Source organism: Rhinopithecus bieti, unplaced genomic scaffold (assembly GCF_001698545.2).
Source record: "Rhinopithecus bieti isolate Rb0 unplaced genomic scaffold, ASM169854v2 scaffold_5924, whole genome shotgun sequence".
NCBI classification, from domain to species: domain Eukaryota; kingdom Metazoa; phylum Chordata; class Mammalia; order Primates; family Cercopithecidae; genus Rhinopithecus; species Rhinopithecus bieti.
Genome location: NW_016805189.1, coordinates 2563160 through 2582138, shown reverse-complemented (window position 1 = coordinate 2582138; position 18979 = coordinate 2563160). Strand labels below are relative to the sequence as shown.

At 38.9% G+C, this 18979-nt stretch overlaps 1 long non-coding RNA gene across 1 annotated transcript in view; it reads left to right on the top strand.

Annotated features, from left to right (window-relative positions):
• LOC108529338 (uncharacterized) overlaps positions 1 to 17912 on the top strand; it is a 95244-nt gene extending 77332 nt beyond the window's left edge. The window contains exon 3 of the long non-coding RNA XR_001885507.1: positions 14944 to 17912. This is a non-coding gene — a long non-coding RNA (uncharacterized LOC108529338). The remainder of the gene's footprint in view (positions 1 to 14943) is intronic.
• The last annotated feature ends 1067 nt before the right edge of the window (positions 17913 to 18979 follow it).

Below are 18979 nucleotides of genomic sequence, written 5' to 3'. Positions count from 1 at the left end.
CCATCTTGCTCCAGGAGTGTTCTGCTCACTTTTTAATTTTTTTTTTCTTGTAAATTTGTTCCTTATAGATGCTGGATATTAGACCTTTGTCAGATGCATATATTGCAAAAGTTTTCTCCCATTCTGTAGGATGTCTATTTACCCTGTGGATATGAGTTCTTTAGTTTAATAGATCCCATTTGTCAATTTTTGCTTTAGTTGCAATTTCTTTTAGCATCCTTGTCATGAAATTTTTGCCTGTGCCTATGTCCTGAATAGTGTTGTCTAGATTTTCTCCTAGGGTTTTTATAGTTTTGGGTTTTACATTTAAGTCTTTAATCCCTCTTGAGTTAATTTTTGTATATGGTATAAGGAAGGTCTCTAGTTTCAGTTTTCTGCATATGGCTAGCCAGCTCTCCCAGCACCATTTACTAAATAGGAGGTCCTTTTCCCTTTGCTTGTTTTTGTCAGGTTTGTTGAAGATCCAGTAGTTGAAGGTGTGCAGTCTTATTTCTGAGTTTTTTTGTTTGTTTGTTTGTTTTGACAGAGTCTCGCTCTGTAGCCCAGGCTGGAGTACAGTGGTATGATCTTGGCTCACTGCAACCTCTGCCCACTGGGTTCAAATGATTCTCCTGCCTCAGCCTCCTGAGTCGCTGGGATTATAGGCACCTGCCACCATGCCTGGCTAATTTTTGTATTTTTACTAGAGACAGTATTTTACAATGTTGGCCAGGCTGGTCTCAAACTCCTGACCTCAAGTGATCTGCCCATCTCGGCCTCCCAAAGTGCTGCGATTATAGGCATGAGCCACTGCAGCTCCTATTTCTGAGTTTTTCACTCTGTTCTATTGGTCTATATGTCTGTTCTTGTATGAGTACCATGCTGTTTTGTATCCTTGTAGTATAATTTGAAGTTGGGTAGCACGATGCCTCCAGTTTTGTTATTTTTGCTTAGGATTGTCTTGTCTACTCTGGCTCCTTGTTGGTTCCATATGATTTTTAAAATAGTTTTTCCTAATTCTGTGAAGAATGTCAATGGTGGTTTAATGGGAATAGCATTGAATCTATAAATTACTTTGGGGAGTATGGACATTTTCACAACATTGATTCTTCCTATCCATGAGGATGGAATGTTTCTCCATTTGTGTGTCTCCTCTCTGATTTCTTTGGGTAGTGGTTTGTGGTGCTTGAAGAAGTCCTTCACTTCCCTTGTTAGCTGTATTCCTAGGTATTTTATTCTTTTTGTAGCAATTGTGAATGGGAGTTCATTCATGATTTGACTCTCTGCTTGCTTATTGCTGGTGTATAGGAATGCTAGTGATTTTTGCACACTGATTTTGTATCCTGAGATTTTGCTGAAGTTACTCATCAGATTAAGAAACTTTTGGGCTGAGACAATGGAGTTTTCTAGATATAGGATCATGTCATCAACAAACAGGGATAATTTGAGTTCCTCTCTTTCTATTTGAATGCCATTTATTTCTTTATCTTGCCTGATTGCTCTGGCCAGAACTTCCAATACTGTATTGAATAGGAGTGGTGAGAGTTTCCTTGTCTTGTGCCAGATTTCAAGGGGAATGCTTCCAGCTTTCACCCATTCAGTATGATATTAGCTGTGGGTTTGTCATGTATGGCTCTTAATATTTTGAGGTACAGGTATGTTCCTTCAATACCTTGTTTATTGAGAATTTTTAACATGAATGGATGTTGAATTTTACTGAAAGATTTTTCTGCATCTATTGAGATAATCATGTGGTTTTTGTCTTTAGTTCTGTTTATGTGATGAATAACGTTTATTGATTTGCATGTGTTGGACCAACCTTGTATCCTGGAGATGAAGCCAACTTGATTGTGGTGGGTAAGCTTTTTGATGTGCTGCTGGAATTGTTTTGCCAGTATTTTATTGATGATTTTTGCATTGGTGTTCATCAAGGATATTGGCCTGGAGTTTTGACTTTTTGTTGTATTTCTGCCAGATTTTGGTATCAGGATGATGCTGGCCTCATAGAATGAGTTAAGGAAAAGTCCCTCCTTTTCAATTTTTGGAAATAGTTTCAGCAGAAATGGTACCAGCTCTTCCTTGTACTTCTGGCAGTCAGCTGTGAATCTGTCTGGTCCTGGGCTTTTTTTGGTTGGTAGGCTATTTATTATTGCCAAAATTTCAGAACTCATTATTGGTCTATTCAGTGATTCAATTTCTTCCCGGTTCAGTCTTGGGAGGGTGTATGTGTCCAAGAATGTGTTCATTTTCTTCTAGATTTTCTAGTTTATATGCATAAAGGTGTTTCTAGTATTCTCTGATATTTGTTTGTATTTCTGTGGAGTCAGTGGTGATATCCCCCTTATCATTTCTGATTGTGTTTATTTGATTCTTCTCTCTTTTCTTCTTTTTAGTCTAGCTAGCAGTCTATCTATTTTATTAATGTTTTCAAAAAACAAGCTCCTGGATTTGTTGATTTCTTTGAATGGTTTTTCGTGTCTCTGTCTCTTTCAGTTCAGCTCTGATCTTGGTTATTTCTTGTCTTCTGCTAGCTTTGTGGTTTGTTTGCTTTTGGTTCTCTAGTTCTTTTAATTGTGATGTTAGGGTGTCGATTTTAGATCTTTCTACGTTTTGGATGTGGGCATTTAATGCTATAAATTTCCCTCTTAACAGTGTGCTAGCTGTGTCCCACAGATTCTGGTATGCTGTCTGTTTGTTCTCATTAGTTTCAAAGAACTTCTTGACTTCTGCCTTAATTTCATTATTTACCAGGAGGCATTCAGGAGCAGATTGTTCAATTTCCATGTAGTTGTGTGCTTTTGAGTGAATTTCTTAATCTTGAGTTCTAATTTGATTGTGCTGTCTGGGACTGTTATGACTTCAGTTCTTTTGCATTTGCTAAGTAGTGTTTTACTTCTGATTATGTGATCAATTATAGAGTAAGTGCCATGTGGCGATGAGAAGAATGTATATTCTGTTGTTCTGAGGTGCAGAGTTCTGTAGATATCTATCAGGTCCACTTGATCTAGAGCTGAGTTTAGGTCCCAAATATCTTTGTTAATTTTCTGTCTTAACGATCTGTCTAATATTGGCAGTGGGGTGTTAAAGTTTTCCACTATTATTGTGTGGGAGTCTAAATAATTCTCTTTGTAGGTCTCTAAGAACTTGCTTTATGGATCTGGGTGCTCCTGTATTGGGTATATATGTATTTAGGGTAGTTAGCTCTTCTTGTTGAATTGAACCCTTTAGCATTATGTGATGCCTTTCTTTGTCTTTTTTGATCTTTGTTGGTTTAAAGTCTGTTTTGTTAGACACCAGGATTATAACCCTTGCTTTTTTCTGTTTTCCATTTGCTTAGTACATGTTCCTCCATCCCTTTATTTTGAGCCTATGTGTGTCTTTGCACATGTGATGGGTCTCTTAAAGACAGCATATCAATGGGTCTTGACTATCCAGCTTGCCATTCCATGCCTTTTAACTGGGACATTTAGCCCATTTACATTTAAGGTTAGTATCATTATGTGAATTTGATCCTGTAATAATGATGCTAGCTGGTTATTTTTAGGTTATATATGTAGTTGCTTCATAGTGTCACTGGTCTGTGCACTTCAGTGTGTTTTCTGTTAATTCAGCCATCTCAGCCTCAGCCCAGTTTAGTGTCTTTGCTGGCGAGGTGTAGCAGTCATTTGGAAGAGAAGAGGCACTCTGGCTTTTTGAGTTTTCAGTGTTTTTGTGTTGATTCTTTCTCATCTTTTGTTGCAGGAAGTCAGGGACCCTGAAAGCAGGGACCGGCTGAAGCCACAGCAGAATAACATAAATTGTGAAGATTTCATGGACATTTATTAGTTCTGCAAATTAATACTTTTATAATTTCTTATGCCTGTCTTTACTGCAGTCTCTGAACATAAATTGTGAAGATTTCATGGACACTTATCACTTCCCCAATCAATAGTCTTGTGATTTCCTATGCCTGTCTTTACTTTAATCTCTTAATCCCATCATCTTCATAAGCTGAGGAGGATATATGTCACCTCAGGACCCTGTGATGATTGCGTTAACTGCACAAATTGTTTGTACAGCATGTATGTTTGAACAATATGAAATCTGGGCACCTTGAAAAAACAATAGGATAACAGCAATGGTCAGGGAACAAGAGAGATAACTTTAAACTCTGACTGCCGGTGAGCCGGGAAGACAGAGCCATATTTCTCTTCTTTCAAAAGCAAATAGGAGAAATATTGCTGAATTATTCTTCTCAGCAAGGAACATCCCTGAGAAAGAGAATGCGCCCCTGAGGGTAGGCCTCTAATTGGCCCCCTTGGGGGCAGCTGTCTTTTACGGTCTAAGGTGAAGGGTTGAAATAAGCCCTGGTCTCCTGTGGTGCTCTCAGGCTTACTAGGATGAGGAAATTCCCACGTAATAAATTTTGGTCAGACTGGTTGTCTGCTCTCAAACCCTCTCTCCTGATAAGATGTTATCAATGACAACGTGTGCCCGAAACTTCATTAGCAATTTTAATTTCACCCCATCCTGTGGTCCTGTGATCTTGCCCTGCCTCCATTTGCTTTGTGATATTTTATTACCTTGTGAAGCATATGATGTCTGTGACCCACACTCTANTCTTAATCCCATCATCTTCATAAGCTGAGGAGGATATATGTCACCTCAGGACCCTGTGATGATTGCGTTAACTGCACAAATTGTTTGTACAGCATGTATGTTTGAACAATATGAAATCTGGGCACCTTGAAAAAACAATAGGATAACAGCAATGGTCAGGGAACAAGAGAGATAACTTTAAACTCTGACTGCCGGTGAGCCGGGAAGACAGAGCCATATTTCTCTTCTTTCAAAAGCAAATAGGAGAAATATTGCTGAATTATTCTTCTCAGCAAGGAACATCCCTGAGAAAGAGAATGCGCCCCTGAGGGTAGGCCTCTAATTGGCCCCTTGGGGCAGCTGTCTTTTACGGTCTAAGGTGAAGGGTTGAAATAAGCCCTGGTCTCCTGTGGTGCTCTCAGGCTTACTAGGATGAGGAAATTCCCACGTAATAAATTTTGGTCAGACTGGTTGTCTGCTCTCAAACCCTCTCTCCTGATAAGATGTTATCAATGACAACGTGTGCCCGAAACTTCATTAGCAATTTTAATTTCACCCCATCCTGTGGTCCTGTGATCTTGCCCTGCCTCCATTTGCTTTGTGATATTTTATTACCTTGTGAAGCATATGATGTCTGTGACCCACACTCTATTCATACACTCCCTCCCCTTTTGAAAATTGCTAATAAAAACTTGCTGGTTTTATGGCTCAGGGGCATCACGGAACCTGTGACATGTGATGTCTCCCCCGGACACCTAGCTTTGAAATTTCTCTCTTTTGTACTCTTTCCCTTTATTTCTCAAACCAGCCTACACTTAGGGAAATAGAAAAGAACCCACGTTAACTATCGGGGCGGATTCCCCGATAATCTTTGTTGGCTTATCTACCTTTGATCTTCGAGATTGCTGACCTTTGAATGAGGGTTTTGTGGGGTCTTTTTTGTTGATGTTGTTGTTTTCTGTTTGTTTTTCTCTTTTAACATGCCACTCTACTGCAGGGCTGCTGCAGTTTGTTGGGGGTCTGCTCCAGACCCTAGTTGCCTTGGATTTTCCCATACCTGGAGGTTTCACCAGTGAAGGCTGCAGAACAGCAAATATGGCAGCCAGCTCCTTCCTCTGGAAGCTCTGTCCCAGGGGGGTACTGACCTGTTGCTGGCCTGAATGCACCTGTAGGAGGTGTCTGGAGACCCCTGTTGGGAGGTCTCACCCAGTTAGGAGGAATAGGATCAGGGATCCACTTAAAGAGTCAGTATTGCTGGGTTTTGGTAGTGCAGGTGTGCTGTGTTGGAGGCGGACCCTTCCTCATCCAGATCATTTGTATTCTCCAAAGCCGGCAGGCTGGAATGGCTGAGTTGACCAAACCAAAGAGATGGTGGCTGCTCCTCCCCCTGGAGCTCCATCCCAGAGAGAGATCAGAATTCTTTCCATAGACCCTGTCTAGAATGGCTGAAGCCCCTGCAGGGAGGTCCTGCTCAGTGAGGAGAACTGGATTGAGGCCCCACTTAAAGAAGCAGTCTGGCCATGATCTGGCAAAGTGGCTGTGCTATGTTGTGGGGGACACTTCTTTCTCTGGACCATCTGTATTCTCCAGAGCCAGTAGGCTGCAATGGCTAAGTCTACTAAACTGCACAGATGGTTGCCACTTATCCCCCTGGGAACTTGGACCTGTCTCAAGGAGATTCCAGCCTGTTGCTGTTGGCTGGCTTTAATTCCAAGCCAGTGGGTCTTAACTTGTGAGGTGCTGTGGAAGTGGTGCCTGCAGAATGATGCTGCTTGCCTCCCTGGATTCAGCCCCACTTCCTAGGGATATGTATGGATGGATTTCCCACCTTGCTGGGTATCCTGGGGCCAGAGTATGTAAAACTCATGGATCTCTCTATGTGCCTGAGCAGATGCTCTGCCAAGACTCCACATAGTTCTGTGTGTGCCTGAGCAGATGCTCTGCTGAGACTCCACACTACTCTGTGTATTGGACCCAAGACCCTGGTGGTATGGGCTCATGGGAGGATCTCCTTATCTGTGGGTTACAAAGAACCATGGGAGAGTGTGGTTTCCCAGGTGGGGCTGCACAATCACTCACTGCTTCCCTTGGCTGGGGGTGAGGGTTTCTTTGGCTCCGTGCCACTCCCAGGTGGGCCATTGCCTGCCCTCCTGATTTTTCTTCATTCTCCATGGGTCAAGTTGTTTGCCTAGTAAGTCCCAATGTAAGAACCTGGATATTGGAGTTGAAGGTGCTGGATTTACTCACTCCCTTTCATTCCTTTCCGTGAGTAAAGATTTATATTAGTTTCAGTTTTATTTTCCTGTTGGATGCTGTTGCTTTGAATTTGCCTAGATCTCATTGAACCCTGAGTCTATAAAGGTTATCCTTCCAATGTGTCATAGCTTTATTTAATTCAGTAGTTCTCAACTCTGACCACACATTAGAATCCCCTGGGGAGCTTTAAAAAGATAGCAGCATCTAGATCTCATCTCTAAAAATCCTGAATTTCATATGGAAACAAAAAAGAGCCTGAATAGCCAAAGCAATCCTAGACAAAAAGAACAAATCTGGAGGCATTACATTATTATACTTCAAGCATACTATCAAGCAAAGTTACCAAAATAGCATGGTACTGATATAAAAGTAGACACATAGATCAGTGGAACAGAATAGAGAACCCAGAAATAAGACCAAATACTTACAACCAACCGATCTTCAACAAAATATACAGAAACATAAATTTGGGAGAGGACACCCAATTTAATAAATGGTGCTGGGAAAACCCAATAATCATATGTAGAAGAATAAAACTTTGGGTTCCTATCTCTTACCTTATACAAAAAGTCAACTCAAGATGGATCAAAGACTTAGATGTAAGACCTGAAACCATAAAAATTCTAGAAGATAACCTAGGAAGAACTCTCCTGGACATTGGCCTAAGCAAAGAATTCATGACTAAACTTCTATAAGCAAATGCAACTAAAACCAAAATAAATAAATGAGACCTAATTAAACTAAAGAGCTTCTGCACAGTGAAAGAAACAATCATCAGAGTAAACACACAATCAACAGAATGGGAGAAAATATTTGCAAACTATTCATCCAATAAAGGACTAATATCCAGAATCTACAAGGAACTCAAATCAGCAAGAAAAAAAAAAAAAAAAAAAAAAAAAATCCCAACAAAAGTGAGCAAATGACATGAATAGACATTTCTTAGAAAAATACATACAAAAGGACCAACAAACATATGAAAAAGTGCTTAACATCACTGATTATCAGAGAAATGCAAATTAAAACTACAATGGGATACTACCTTACCCCTGCAAGAATAGTCATTATTAAAAGGTCAAAAAACAATAGATGTTGGCATGGGAGTGATGAAAAGGGAACATTTAGACACTGCTGGTGGGAATGTAAATTCATACAGCATTTATGGAAAACATTTTGTTATGGGATAAATATTTTTGTCTCCCCAAAATTGTTATTTTGAAGCCCTAACCCTCAGTGAGGCTGAATTTGGAGGTGGAGACTTTAAGGAAGTAATTAAGGTTAAATAAAGTCATAAGGGTGGGTCCTGATCATATAGGATTATTGTCCATTTAAGAAGAGGCACCAGACAGTTTGCTCTCTCTCTGTGCACACATACCAAGGAAACGTCATGTGAGGACACAGTGAGAAGGTGGCTGTCTCCAGGCCAAGAGGAGAGCCCCACGAGAAACCAGATCAGCCAGAACCTTGATCTCGGACTTCTAGCCTCCAGAAATTTGAGGAAATAAATTCGTGTTTAAGCCACTAAGTGTGTGGTGTTTTGTATGGCAGCCCTAGTAAACTGATATACCTTTAGAAGAAGATAGGTGGCTATAAAGATGTAAGAATAGTGATTTTCAGCTGGGCACAGTGGCTCACACCTATAATCCCAGCACTTTGGGAGGCTGAGGCAGGCGGATTCCTTGAGCTCTGGAGTTTGAGACGAGCCTGGGCAACATGGTGAAATACTGTCTCTACAAAAAAGAGAAAAACTAGCCAGGCATGATGGCATGTACCTGTAGTCCCAGCTATTCAGTGGGCTGAAGTGGGAGGATCGCTGGAGCTCAGGAGGTTGAGGCTGTGTGATCTGTGATTGCACCACTGCATCCTAGCTTGGGCATCAAAGTGAGATCTCATCTCTCTCTCTCTCTCTCTTTTTTTTTTTTTAAGTGACTTTCATGTAAAATTACCAGTCTCTAATACTATGCCAAAGGCTTTTACTGAAGTTCATTATCAGAATCTTAATTGCAGAAAAATTTAAACCAGTTTGAAATTTAAGCATAAATTTTTTTCTACATAAAAAGCAGATCAGTGTCATGTACAGGTTAACCTACTTAAATGTGGTTAGAATATTGCAGAAAGATAATGACTCTGCAGAGCCATGGAAGGCTGTGGATGGAATTGCTCTGCATGGCAGAATAGACACATGTTAAGTAGGCAAAAGGACATTTAGAATTTTTAAAATAAAATAGTAGTTTTGTTCATGCTTGAAGTAATATTACCTATAAAATATATTACATTCCTTTTACTGTCTAGAACACATTTGATTTTCCATTTCTAATTTTTTTTTTTCATGTTTGGGAAACATTTCAAAATAATGGTTAAGAACTCAGGCTTTGTGGGGGTTTCTGCTTTTGGGGAGGACAGAGAAGAACACAAAAGACCTTCTTTCTCATAGAAACAGAAAAAAAACCCTCAAAAACAAAAAACTAAGAATAAAAGTATTTTCTATGGGGCTAGCCAGGGGTGGTATTCACACAAGGAAGCCTTGATTAACTGAATTCCAGAGAGAAAGAGCCCTTTATAAGTGAGCAGAGAGCCAAGGCAGCTTTAAGTCTGGGGCAGCTTCCTGGTCTGGTTATGGGTAGGTAGGTCTGATAGAGAAACTTGACAAGGTGAAGGGGAAATAAGCTGGGTTTTGCACCAAGTAGGACTGTCAAGATAAATTAAGAGTCTGGAAAAAAGCCCCCAAAGCCAGACCAGATTCTTGGGTTCAGCATTTCTTTCCTAAACCCTCCCCAACCATGAATTTTGCTAAGAAAGTTACTGTGGAGCAAGGGCTGGTAAGAAGAGAGAATTTGCCTAGTCATATGCATTCCTGTGGTGTTTGAATTCCAGGTCCTTTCCTGGAGATGAATCCAAAGATGAACTAAAAATATACGAGACTGTAACCAAGCTTCTCCCAGTTCAGTTACTGAAAACATAAAAGGGCTATGACTTAGGAAGTCAAGAACTGGGCTAATCACATATAATTTCAATTTAATTAAAACTGAAACAGAGATTCAGATCTACTCGACTCTAAAAGAAATATGAATGATCACTCCTCACCCCAATTACCAGATAGAGAAAAAGATTGCACTCTCTGGGAGGAAATAATTAAAACAAATCTAAATGTTATACTTCAGCCACCACTCTTCTTTTATACACAATATCTGGAATATAATAAAAAATTATGAAGCATGCTAAGAAACAAGAAAATAGGATCTATAATCAAAAGAAAAGGTAGTCAATAGAAACAGACCCATAGAATCCACAGTTACTGAAATTAACAGCTATTGCATATATGTTTTTAAAAGTTGTGGGGAAATGGAGATAACGGGTGCAAAGATTGGGTATTTCAGAAGAGAAATGACAAACTCCTAAAAAGAACAAAATAGAAATTCTAGAACTGAAAAACAGAATGTCTGAATCAAACGAATATTAGATGGGCTTAACATAGGTTCAGTATTGCAGAAGTAAGGATTTTGAAGTGAACTTAAAGACAGACAACTGATTTGTCTGTATTAATCAGATAAAATAGACTTTCAAGCAAGAAGTATTACCAAGTAAAAGGACATTTTATAAAGATAGAAGGGAAAGTCATCAAGAAGAAAATAGTTTTAAATGTGTAGGAAATTCATAATATATCAAGCAAAAAATGGATAGAAATAGGTCACAGTGGCTCACGCCTGTAATCCCAGCTCTTTGGGAGGCCAAGGCAGGCAGATCACCTGAGGTCAGAAATTAAAGACTAGCCTGGCTAACATGGCGAAATGCTATCTCTACTAAAAATACAAAAATTAGCTGGGCATGGTGGCGGACGCCTGTAATCTCAGCTACTTGGGGGGTTCAGGTGGGAGAATTGCTTTAACCTGGGAGGTGGAGGTTGCAGTGTGCCGAGATCACATCATTGCACTCCAGCCTGGGCAACAAGAGTGAAATTCTGTCTTTAAAACAAACAAACAACAAACCAAACAAACAAACAAACAAAGGATAGAAATAAAGAAATAGAAAAACCCAGAATTATAGTTGGAGATCTTAATAGATTTCTCTCTCAGTAATTGATAGTGTAAATAGAAAACAATTTAGAAAGAATATAGAAAATCTGAATCACCGTATCAATCATCTTAATTTAATTGACATTTATAGACTACTACCCCAAACAACTGCAGAATACTTATTCTTTTCAAATGCACTTAGAATATTTACCAAGATAGAACATGTGCTGAACCATGAAAAGAAGTCTCGATAGAGTTCAAAATACAGAATTTATACAGAGTATGTTCTTGGAACATAATAGAAAACAATAATATAAAGATATCTAGAAAAATTCCCAAATATTTGTACATTTAACAACACAATTCAAAGAAGGAATCACAAGGTAAAAGAGAAAGTATTTTGAACTCAATTATAGTTAAAATACAACATGTCAGAATTTGTGAGATGTAGTAAAGCAGTGCTTAAAGGGAGATTTATAGCTTTAAATGCTTGTATTAGGGTTAAAAATGGTTTAAAATCAATGCTCTCATCTTCTATCTTAAGGAGCTTTTAAAAGAAAAGGCAAATTAAACACAAAATAAGTAGAAGGAAACAAATAATAAAGAGCAGAAATCAATGAAATAGAAAAATGAAGGGAGTCAACAAAACCAAAAGTTGGTTAATTAGAAAATAAATTTGTTTAAAAATTATAATTGTGAAAAAAGAGAAAACATAAAATCTCAACATCAAAAGTGAAAAAGGCCAAGTGTAGTGGCTCACATCTGTAATCCCAGTACTTTGGGAGGTCTAGGTGGGCGGATCACCTGCGGTCAGGAGTTTGAGACCAACCTGGTGACATGGTGAAATCCTGTCTCTATTAAAAATACAAAAATTAGGCTGGCCGTGGTGGCTCACACCTGTAATCCTAGCATTCGGGGAGACCTAGGAGGGTGGATTGCCTGAACTCAGGAGTTAGAGCCCAGCCTGGGTGACATGGTGAAACCCTGTCTCTACTAAAAACACAAAAAATTAGCCAGGCGTTGTGGCAGGTGCCTGTAATCCCAGCTACACAGAAGGCTGAGGCAGGAGAATCGCTTGAACCCAGGAGGTGGAGGCTGCAGTGAGCCGAGATAGCACCACTGCGCTCCAGCCTGGACGACAGAGCAAGACTCCATCTCAAAAAAAAAAAAAAAAAAAAAAAAAAAAAAAAAAAAAAAAAGTGAAAAAGAGGAATTGCTGGAGATACTATACACATCTCCATATGTATCTGGATACCTCTGGATAGAGGTATCCAGAGCAGTAGGTACCTCATCACTGACTTGGTTATAAATGCTTAGCACTCATTCTTGCTGTGAGTATTCTTCAGTCAACTGCCAGTTTTCTGGGGTCTCTGAAAAGTACATCCTCAGTCATTTCAACTCAAAGAAGTTTGGATGCCTCCTGTGTTAGATGTGGCTGGAACTACATCAAACAACAGTGATAGAGCATAGAAAAGGGAATATTGCCATCAATGTTACTCCAATAAATTCAATGACTTTGAACAAACTCCTTGAGAAACACAAATGAACAAATCTGACAAGAAATAGAAAGTTTGAATAGCCTTATGTCTTTTGAGGAAATTATATTAGAATTTGTAAAACCCTCCCCCCCAAAAAATTCCAGGGTCAAATGGCTTCCCTGGTGAATTCTCACAAACATTTAAGGAAGAAATAATGCCAACATTACACAAATTTATAAGCATTAGAAATTGTTATTATCAGTATTGTTTTCATAAGTCTCCTCCCTCAGTTACCAGCTTCCATCTTAAAGCAACAGAACTTTTCATAGTCTTCTAGAAAAACTCTGAATTCAATGGAAGATGACCTTGTAAATCCTATCCTACCTTTCCTATCTGTGTTCCTTTGAATTAGAATGATACATGGTGTTTACAAAACACCCTATATTGCTGTTGCCTCTGACTAATCTTTTCTAATCTTTTTACACAAAATCATTTGTTCCTCTGGGACTTGAGAAGAAGGGTTGCCAAGCCATGTCAAGGTGTCATCAAAAGTTTTTCAGGGTCTTATTACACCTGGTTTTCTGGTAATGTTTAAATAACTAACACTCTGTTTACTTTTTTCTTTAGTATTCTTGTATAAACCCTTTCTGGAGCTGACAAAGAATTGCTCAGATTATGTGTTTCCTGCTTTAATTTGATTTTATATAATAGGCTCACATTAAAATTTGTATAGTAAATGGAAAATCTGTGAGCAATCACAATAATGGCTGTCCTTCCTCAGAAATACTAAGAGCTGGTTAGGCTACATCCTTCTGAAACGTGCTCTATCACTGTTGTTTGATGTGGTTCCAGCCACATCTAACACAGGAGGCATCCAAACTTCTTTGAGTTGAAATGACTGAGGATGTACTTTTCAGAGACCCCAGAAAACTGGCAGTGTTGACTGAAGAATACTCACAGCAAGAATGAGTGCTAAGCATTTATAACCAAGTCAGTGATGAGGCACCTACTGCTCTGGATACCTCTACCATGGTTTCTTTACTCTCTCCCCAGCAGAATAAATCTGAATGTTTTAGACCTCAAGATGTCTGGCCTCAGTAAAAAATAGTTTTTTGATGGACTATGATATTCTACTCTTTAGAGTAAAGACTAAGCTGCTATAACTGAGAAACTCTAAATTAGAATAACTTTTTATTAGTTTGTTCTCAAGCTGCTACTAAAGACATACCTGAGACTGGGTAATTTATAAATGAAAGAGGTTTAATGGACTCACAGTTCAGCATAGCTGGGGAGGCCTCACAATTATGACAAGGCAAAATTAGAGCAAAGGCATGTGACAGCAGGCAAGAGAGGGCTTGTGCAGGGGAACTCCCATTTATAAAACCATCATGTCTCATGAGACATATTCACTACCACAAGGACAGTATGGGGGTAATCACCCCCATGATTCAATTGTCTCCACCTGGCCCCACCCTTGACATGTGGGAATTATTACAATTCAAGGTGAGAGTTGGAGCGGGGGTGGACACAGCCAAACCATATCAACTTTAATAAGATAAAAGTTTATTTTTCTCTCTCTGGTTGTGGAAGTCCTTTGTATAAAGTTAAAAGTTTTATTTAAGTTCTGGGTTTTCTTTTTTTCATATTTTTGAGTAAATATATATTGAGTATCTACTCTGTTCCAGGTGAAATGCTGGGGACTGGGCACACTCAAATTAATAAGGGTTCTTGTCCTCAAGAAGCTCAGGATCACTTTTTGTGTGGGTGTGCATGCATGCACGTTTTTGGGGGGCAGGTGTACAAATAAATAGCCTTTAAGTGTGATAATATTATATTGTTTACTGCATGCAGATTTTAATATCACCACACACACACACACACACATACACACAAATGGTTGTGTCAGTTAATGTAACTGGTAATCAGTACACAAGGTATATCAAACCATGATGTTGCACAACTTGAATAATATATAATTTTTATTCATCAATGAAATATTTTAAAATAAAAAAGAGAATAAAGGTGTAGTGGAGGTAGAAGGAAATGAAGGCCAAGTAGGGAATTAAAGATAGATCTTCAAAGAGATGTCAAAGAGATTAAAGTATTATTTTTATTATAATACATGTAATAATAAGTCATCTGGTCCTGAGAAGTATCTCTGTTTTCACCCTGTTTTGACTTGAAAGCAGGTATCAACAATTCTTTGTAATCGTCTTAAAGAATGTTTCTTACTATCCAGACAATAAGCCAGGCATGGTGGCTCACACCTATGAGCACTTTGGGAGGCCGAGGTGGGTGGATCATGAGGCCAGGAGTTTGAGACCAGCCTGACCAACATGGTGAACCCCATCTCTACTAAAAATACAAAAATTAGCCGGGTGTGGTGGAATGCGCCTGTAATCCCAGCTACTCGGGGGCTGAGGCAGTAGAATTGCTTGAACTCGGAAGGCGGAGGTTGCAGTGAGCCGAGATCGTGCCACTGTACTCCAACCTGGGCAACAGAGTGAGACTCCGTCTCCAAAAACAAAAACAAACAAACAAAAACTATAGCCAGCAATATTCATTTTACTGAGTATTTTGTAAGGGATGAGGGCAATTGGTATTGCATGGCTCATTCCACTATTATTCCTCTTTTTCAGCTCTCCAGTCCTGAAGTCAAAATGGAATGCATCTCTGCTCTTCCTCTGGGCATCAGCTAATTTTTTTGTTCTAGTTTTCCTTGTACTGAAATCTACAACACCCTCTCCCAGCCCCTCAACCAGCCTTTCTTCTGCAGAGCAACTTAGTTCTACTTAGCAACTGCAAACCTATTCACCTACATCTAAGAGTTTAGCAGTGTCTTTAAAGTATGGAATGGGCCATTATTTTACATTTTATTGAGATGACTACTTTTAAAAAATTGGTTGCTACCCAGAACTGTTTAGAACATTGCTTGCTTTAGTTGAGTGAGTGAAGCAAGATGTGATAACATAGGGCTGGGAGGCTAGGGTTGGGCAGTGTAGTAGCACATGATTTTGTTACTTGAGATTGCCTATAATTGTATACATTAGTGACCAGAGTGATATGAATCTCACAGGGGCTCTTGAAGTTCTGCTTCTTCCCTATTCCTTAATGCAATACAATATTTGGGTTCATCTTTTCAATTTTCCTGGAGAAATTAAATACTGTGCCATAATATAAAAATAAATAATTTGAAAGTAAAGGAAGGGGATGAATGGAGAGGAGGCAGGAAAACATTCTAGGTTAGAAAAAATGGCAGAAGCAATGTTGTGACATTGGAGTGATGGTGGAGCTGAGAATAGAATCGAGGATCTCTTCATACCATACTATGCATCTATCTTCACGAAATTAGTATGGCCAAATATTATATCAGCTCATTTCTGGTCGGGAAAAGCAGGATGAATGTGCCTTTCTAGCTGTCCTTGAGATGTAAATCTCCTGTAACATAGCTTCCCTAGTGGTCACCTCAAAGGCTTTGTTCTCTCCAAGATAGATGCTACAGAGTGGGACAGTACTTGGTGTGTGTGTGTGTGTGTGTCTGTCTCAATTTTTTTTTTTTTTTATATATGACAAATTGAACTAGGGGCAAGAGAAGGATGGACAGAGGAGCCGATGATGGGGTGGCAGGTACTAAATATTTTCCAGGTGTAAGGAGCAGAGGAGGAAAGGGGAGAGTGGGTAACCCTTTTTCAGACCATTATTTAGTCCATTTTATGTTGCAAATATTAGCAAACCTACTCTAGCGTTCTTAAACAGTAGGGTTTTCATTACAATATAGTTGAGAGAGTAGGCTTAGGAGTAAGATTGCTTGATCCTGAGTAAGTTACTTATCTTGGTGTCTCAGTGTCTTCATTCCAGTTAAGTAAACATGTTTAAATTAAATTATATTAGTTAGTAAACATAAAGCACATAGAAAAGTGTTTGGCTTCTGGTTAGCTTTCAGTAAGTGTTAACTATTATTTGTTATTATAATTTTAGCAAAACCAACCTCCAAAACCTGTGAAGTCAGTTTACAGAAAACCACCAGGAAAGGGGAAATAAGAAGATTCTTTACTTTGCTGTCGTTTGATACACTTAGCATTTTAAATGACTATATGTACAGTACTAACTATGCCTTTCTACAAAACTATGTGTGTGCATATGAATTACAGGGCTTTCATTTGAAACTGAACTATCTGTGTGTGTAGTTACTTTAATCATACAACAAACCTACAAAATATTTAAGCATAAATTATCATGATGACTAAATACAGAAAAGCTGCTGTTACCAAAACCTGCACCCAAAATGACTGCACAGGATGGGTAATTGGATGGTGGTGTAAAGAATGCTCATGAGGACTAGGCTGCTGCTAATTAGACCTTCTGTGCCATTTAGACGTTCTCCAAGCTTCAGAGAGTGCCCTGAAGGCAGTTGGACATTAGCCTTGTGGTTTTTGAGGGTAACCTACAGTTTGTCAGCACAGGGGTGGAGGTGAGCACCATGGGACTTTTCCCAGGCTGCTCTTTAACATACTGTAGTTTCAATCTTTAAGCCAATAAATGGAGGAGAGAGAAAGAAGGCAGACCGAAATTAGAGGAAAAAAGGGAAAGAAAGGGAAAGTGGAAGTCAGAATAATATTCATTAAATGTCTTCTTTGGGCCAGATATTTTTTAGGAACTTTCACATATTGTGCTTGCATCAACTCTGTGGGAAACGTATGATTATTGATTATACTATCCTCATTTGTAACAGACATTGTTGGGTGCCTATATAACAGCTATTTTCTTCATTATTTTCTTGCTGATAGTGCATTTTTTTTTTTTTAGTGTTTATTTCCCGGATAGAACTTATGTCTCTATCCTTCAGCAATAGGGGTAATTCTAAAAATTCATTATTTTGCAATTGCCCTTGAAAGGACATTTTTGGACATAACAACAGGTAAGATTCTAGCCAATGAAAGGTGATGAGAAGGTTGCTGAGAAGTTTCTGGGAAAAGTTTCTTTGTTCTTTAACAAATACCCGAGAAAGAGACAGGCCTTCTGCTGCTGTTCATGGTTGTACCTGCACAGGATGCCTGAAAAGGAGTAACCTTGGGTTCAGAAGAGGAGCCAGCGTGAGGACAAAGCAGACACACTGAAGTACCACCTATCATTGAATTTTTGTGCAAGAGCATAAACATTCTCGTTGTTTAATCTTTCCGTGGGAGACACTTTACTATGTGTAGCAAAGTAATTCTAACTGATATACCATTTTCCATTTTATGAGAAAACTGATGTACAGAAAGGTTAAGAAACTTGCCTGCATTTACATGCATAATGAGGAGTAGAGAGAACAGGTTGTGCCTTCTAATATACAGACAAGATATGTCTCTTTTAAACAGCACATACATACACACTCCAATATGACAATTTCCATCATTTTTAAAAAAATAAGTGAGACAAAGACTCTAAAACTCTTTATTTAAATAATACATACATTACTGTCTTGGGATTTATTTTTATTTTTTTCAGCTATATTGAGATATAGTTGACAAATAAAATGGTATGAATTTAAGGTGTTCATTGTGATGATTTGATGTATCTATATATTGTGAAAAGACCACAATAAAGTCAGTTAACATATCTATTACTTCACCTTGTTACCATTTTTTTTTTGTGGTGAGAACATTTAATATCTGTTCCCTTAGCAAATTTCACATATACAATACAGTATTGTTAATTATAGTCTGTGTTCCCTTTGACCCAACGTCTCCACATTTCCCCGACTTCCTAGGCCCTGCTAACCACCATTATATTTTGTTTCCATAAGTTTGACTTTTTCGGGTTCCACATATATGTGAGATTATACAGCATTTGTCTTTTTCTGTTCGACTTTTTTTATTTGTTGGATTTTTTTTTATTATTATACTTTAAGTTCTAGGGTACATGTGCACAACGTGCAGGTTTGTTACATAGGTACACATGTGCTGTGTTGGTTTGCTGCACCCATTAACTCATCATTTACATTAGGTATTTCTCCTAATGCTATCCCTCCCCTAGTCCCCTCCCCCCGACAAGCCCTGGTGTGTGATGTTTCCAGCCCTGTGTCCATGTGTTTTCATTGTTCAACTCCCACCTATGAGTGAGAACATGCGGTGTTTGGTTTTCTGTCCTTGTGATAGTTTCCTGAGAATGATGGCTTCCAGCTTCATCCATGTCCCTGCAAAGGACATGAACTCATCCTTTTTTATGGCTGCATAGTATTCCATGGTGTATATGCCACATTTTCTTAATCCAGTCTATCATTGATGGACATTTGGGTTAGTTCCAAGTCTTTGCTATTGTGAATAGTGCCACAGTAAACATACGTGTGCATGCGTCTTTACAGTACCATGATTTATAATCCTTCGGGTATATACCCAGTAATGGGATGGCTGAGTCAAATGGTATTTCTAGTTCTAGATTCTTGAGGAATTGCCACACTGTCTTCCACAATGGTTGAACTAATTTACACTCCCACCAACAGTGTAAAGCATTCCTATTTCTCCACATCTTCTCCAGCATCTGTTGTTTCCTGACTTTCTAATGATTGCCATTCTAACTGGTGTGAGATGGTATCTCATTGTGGTTTTGATTTGCATTTCTCTGATGACCAGTGATGATGAGCATTTTTTCATGTGTCTGTTGGCTGCATAAATGTCTTCTTTTGAGAAGTGT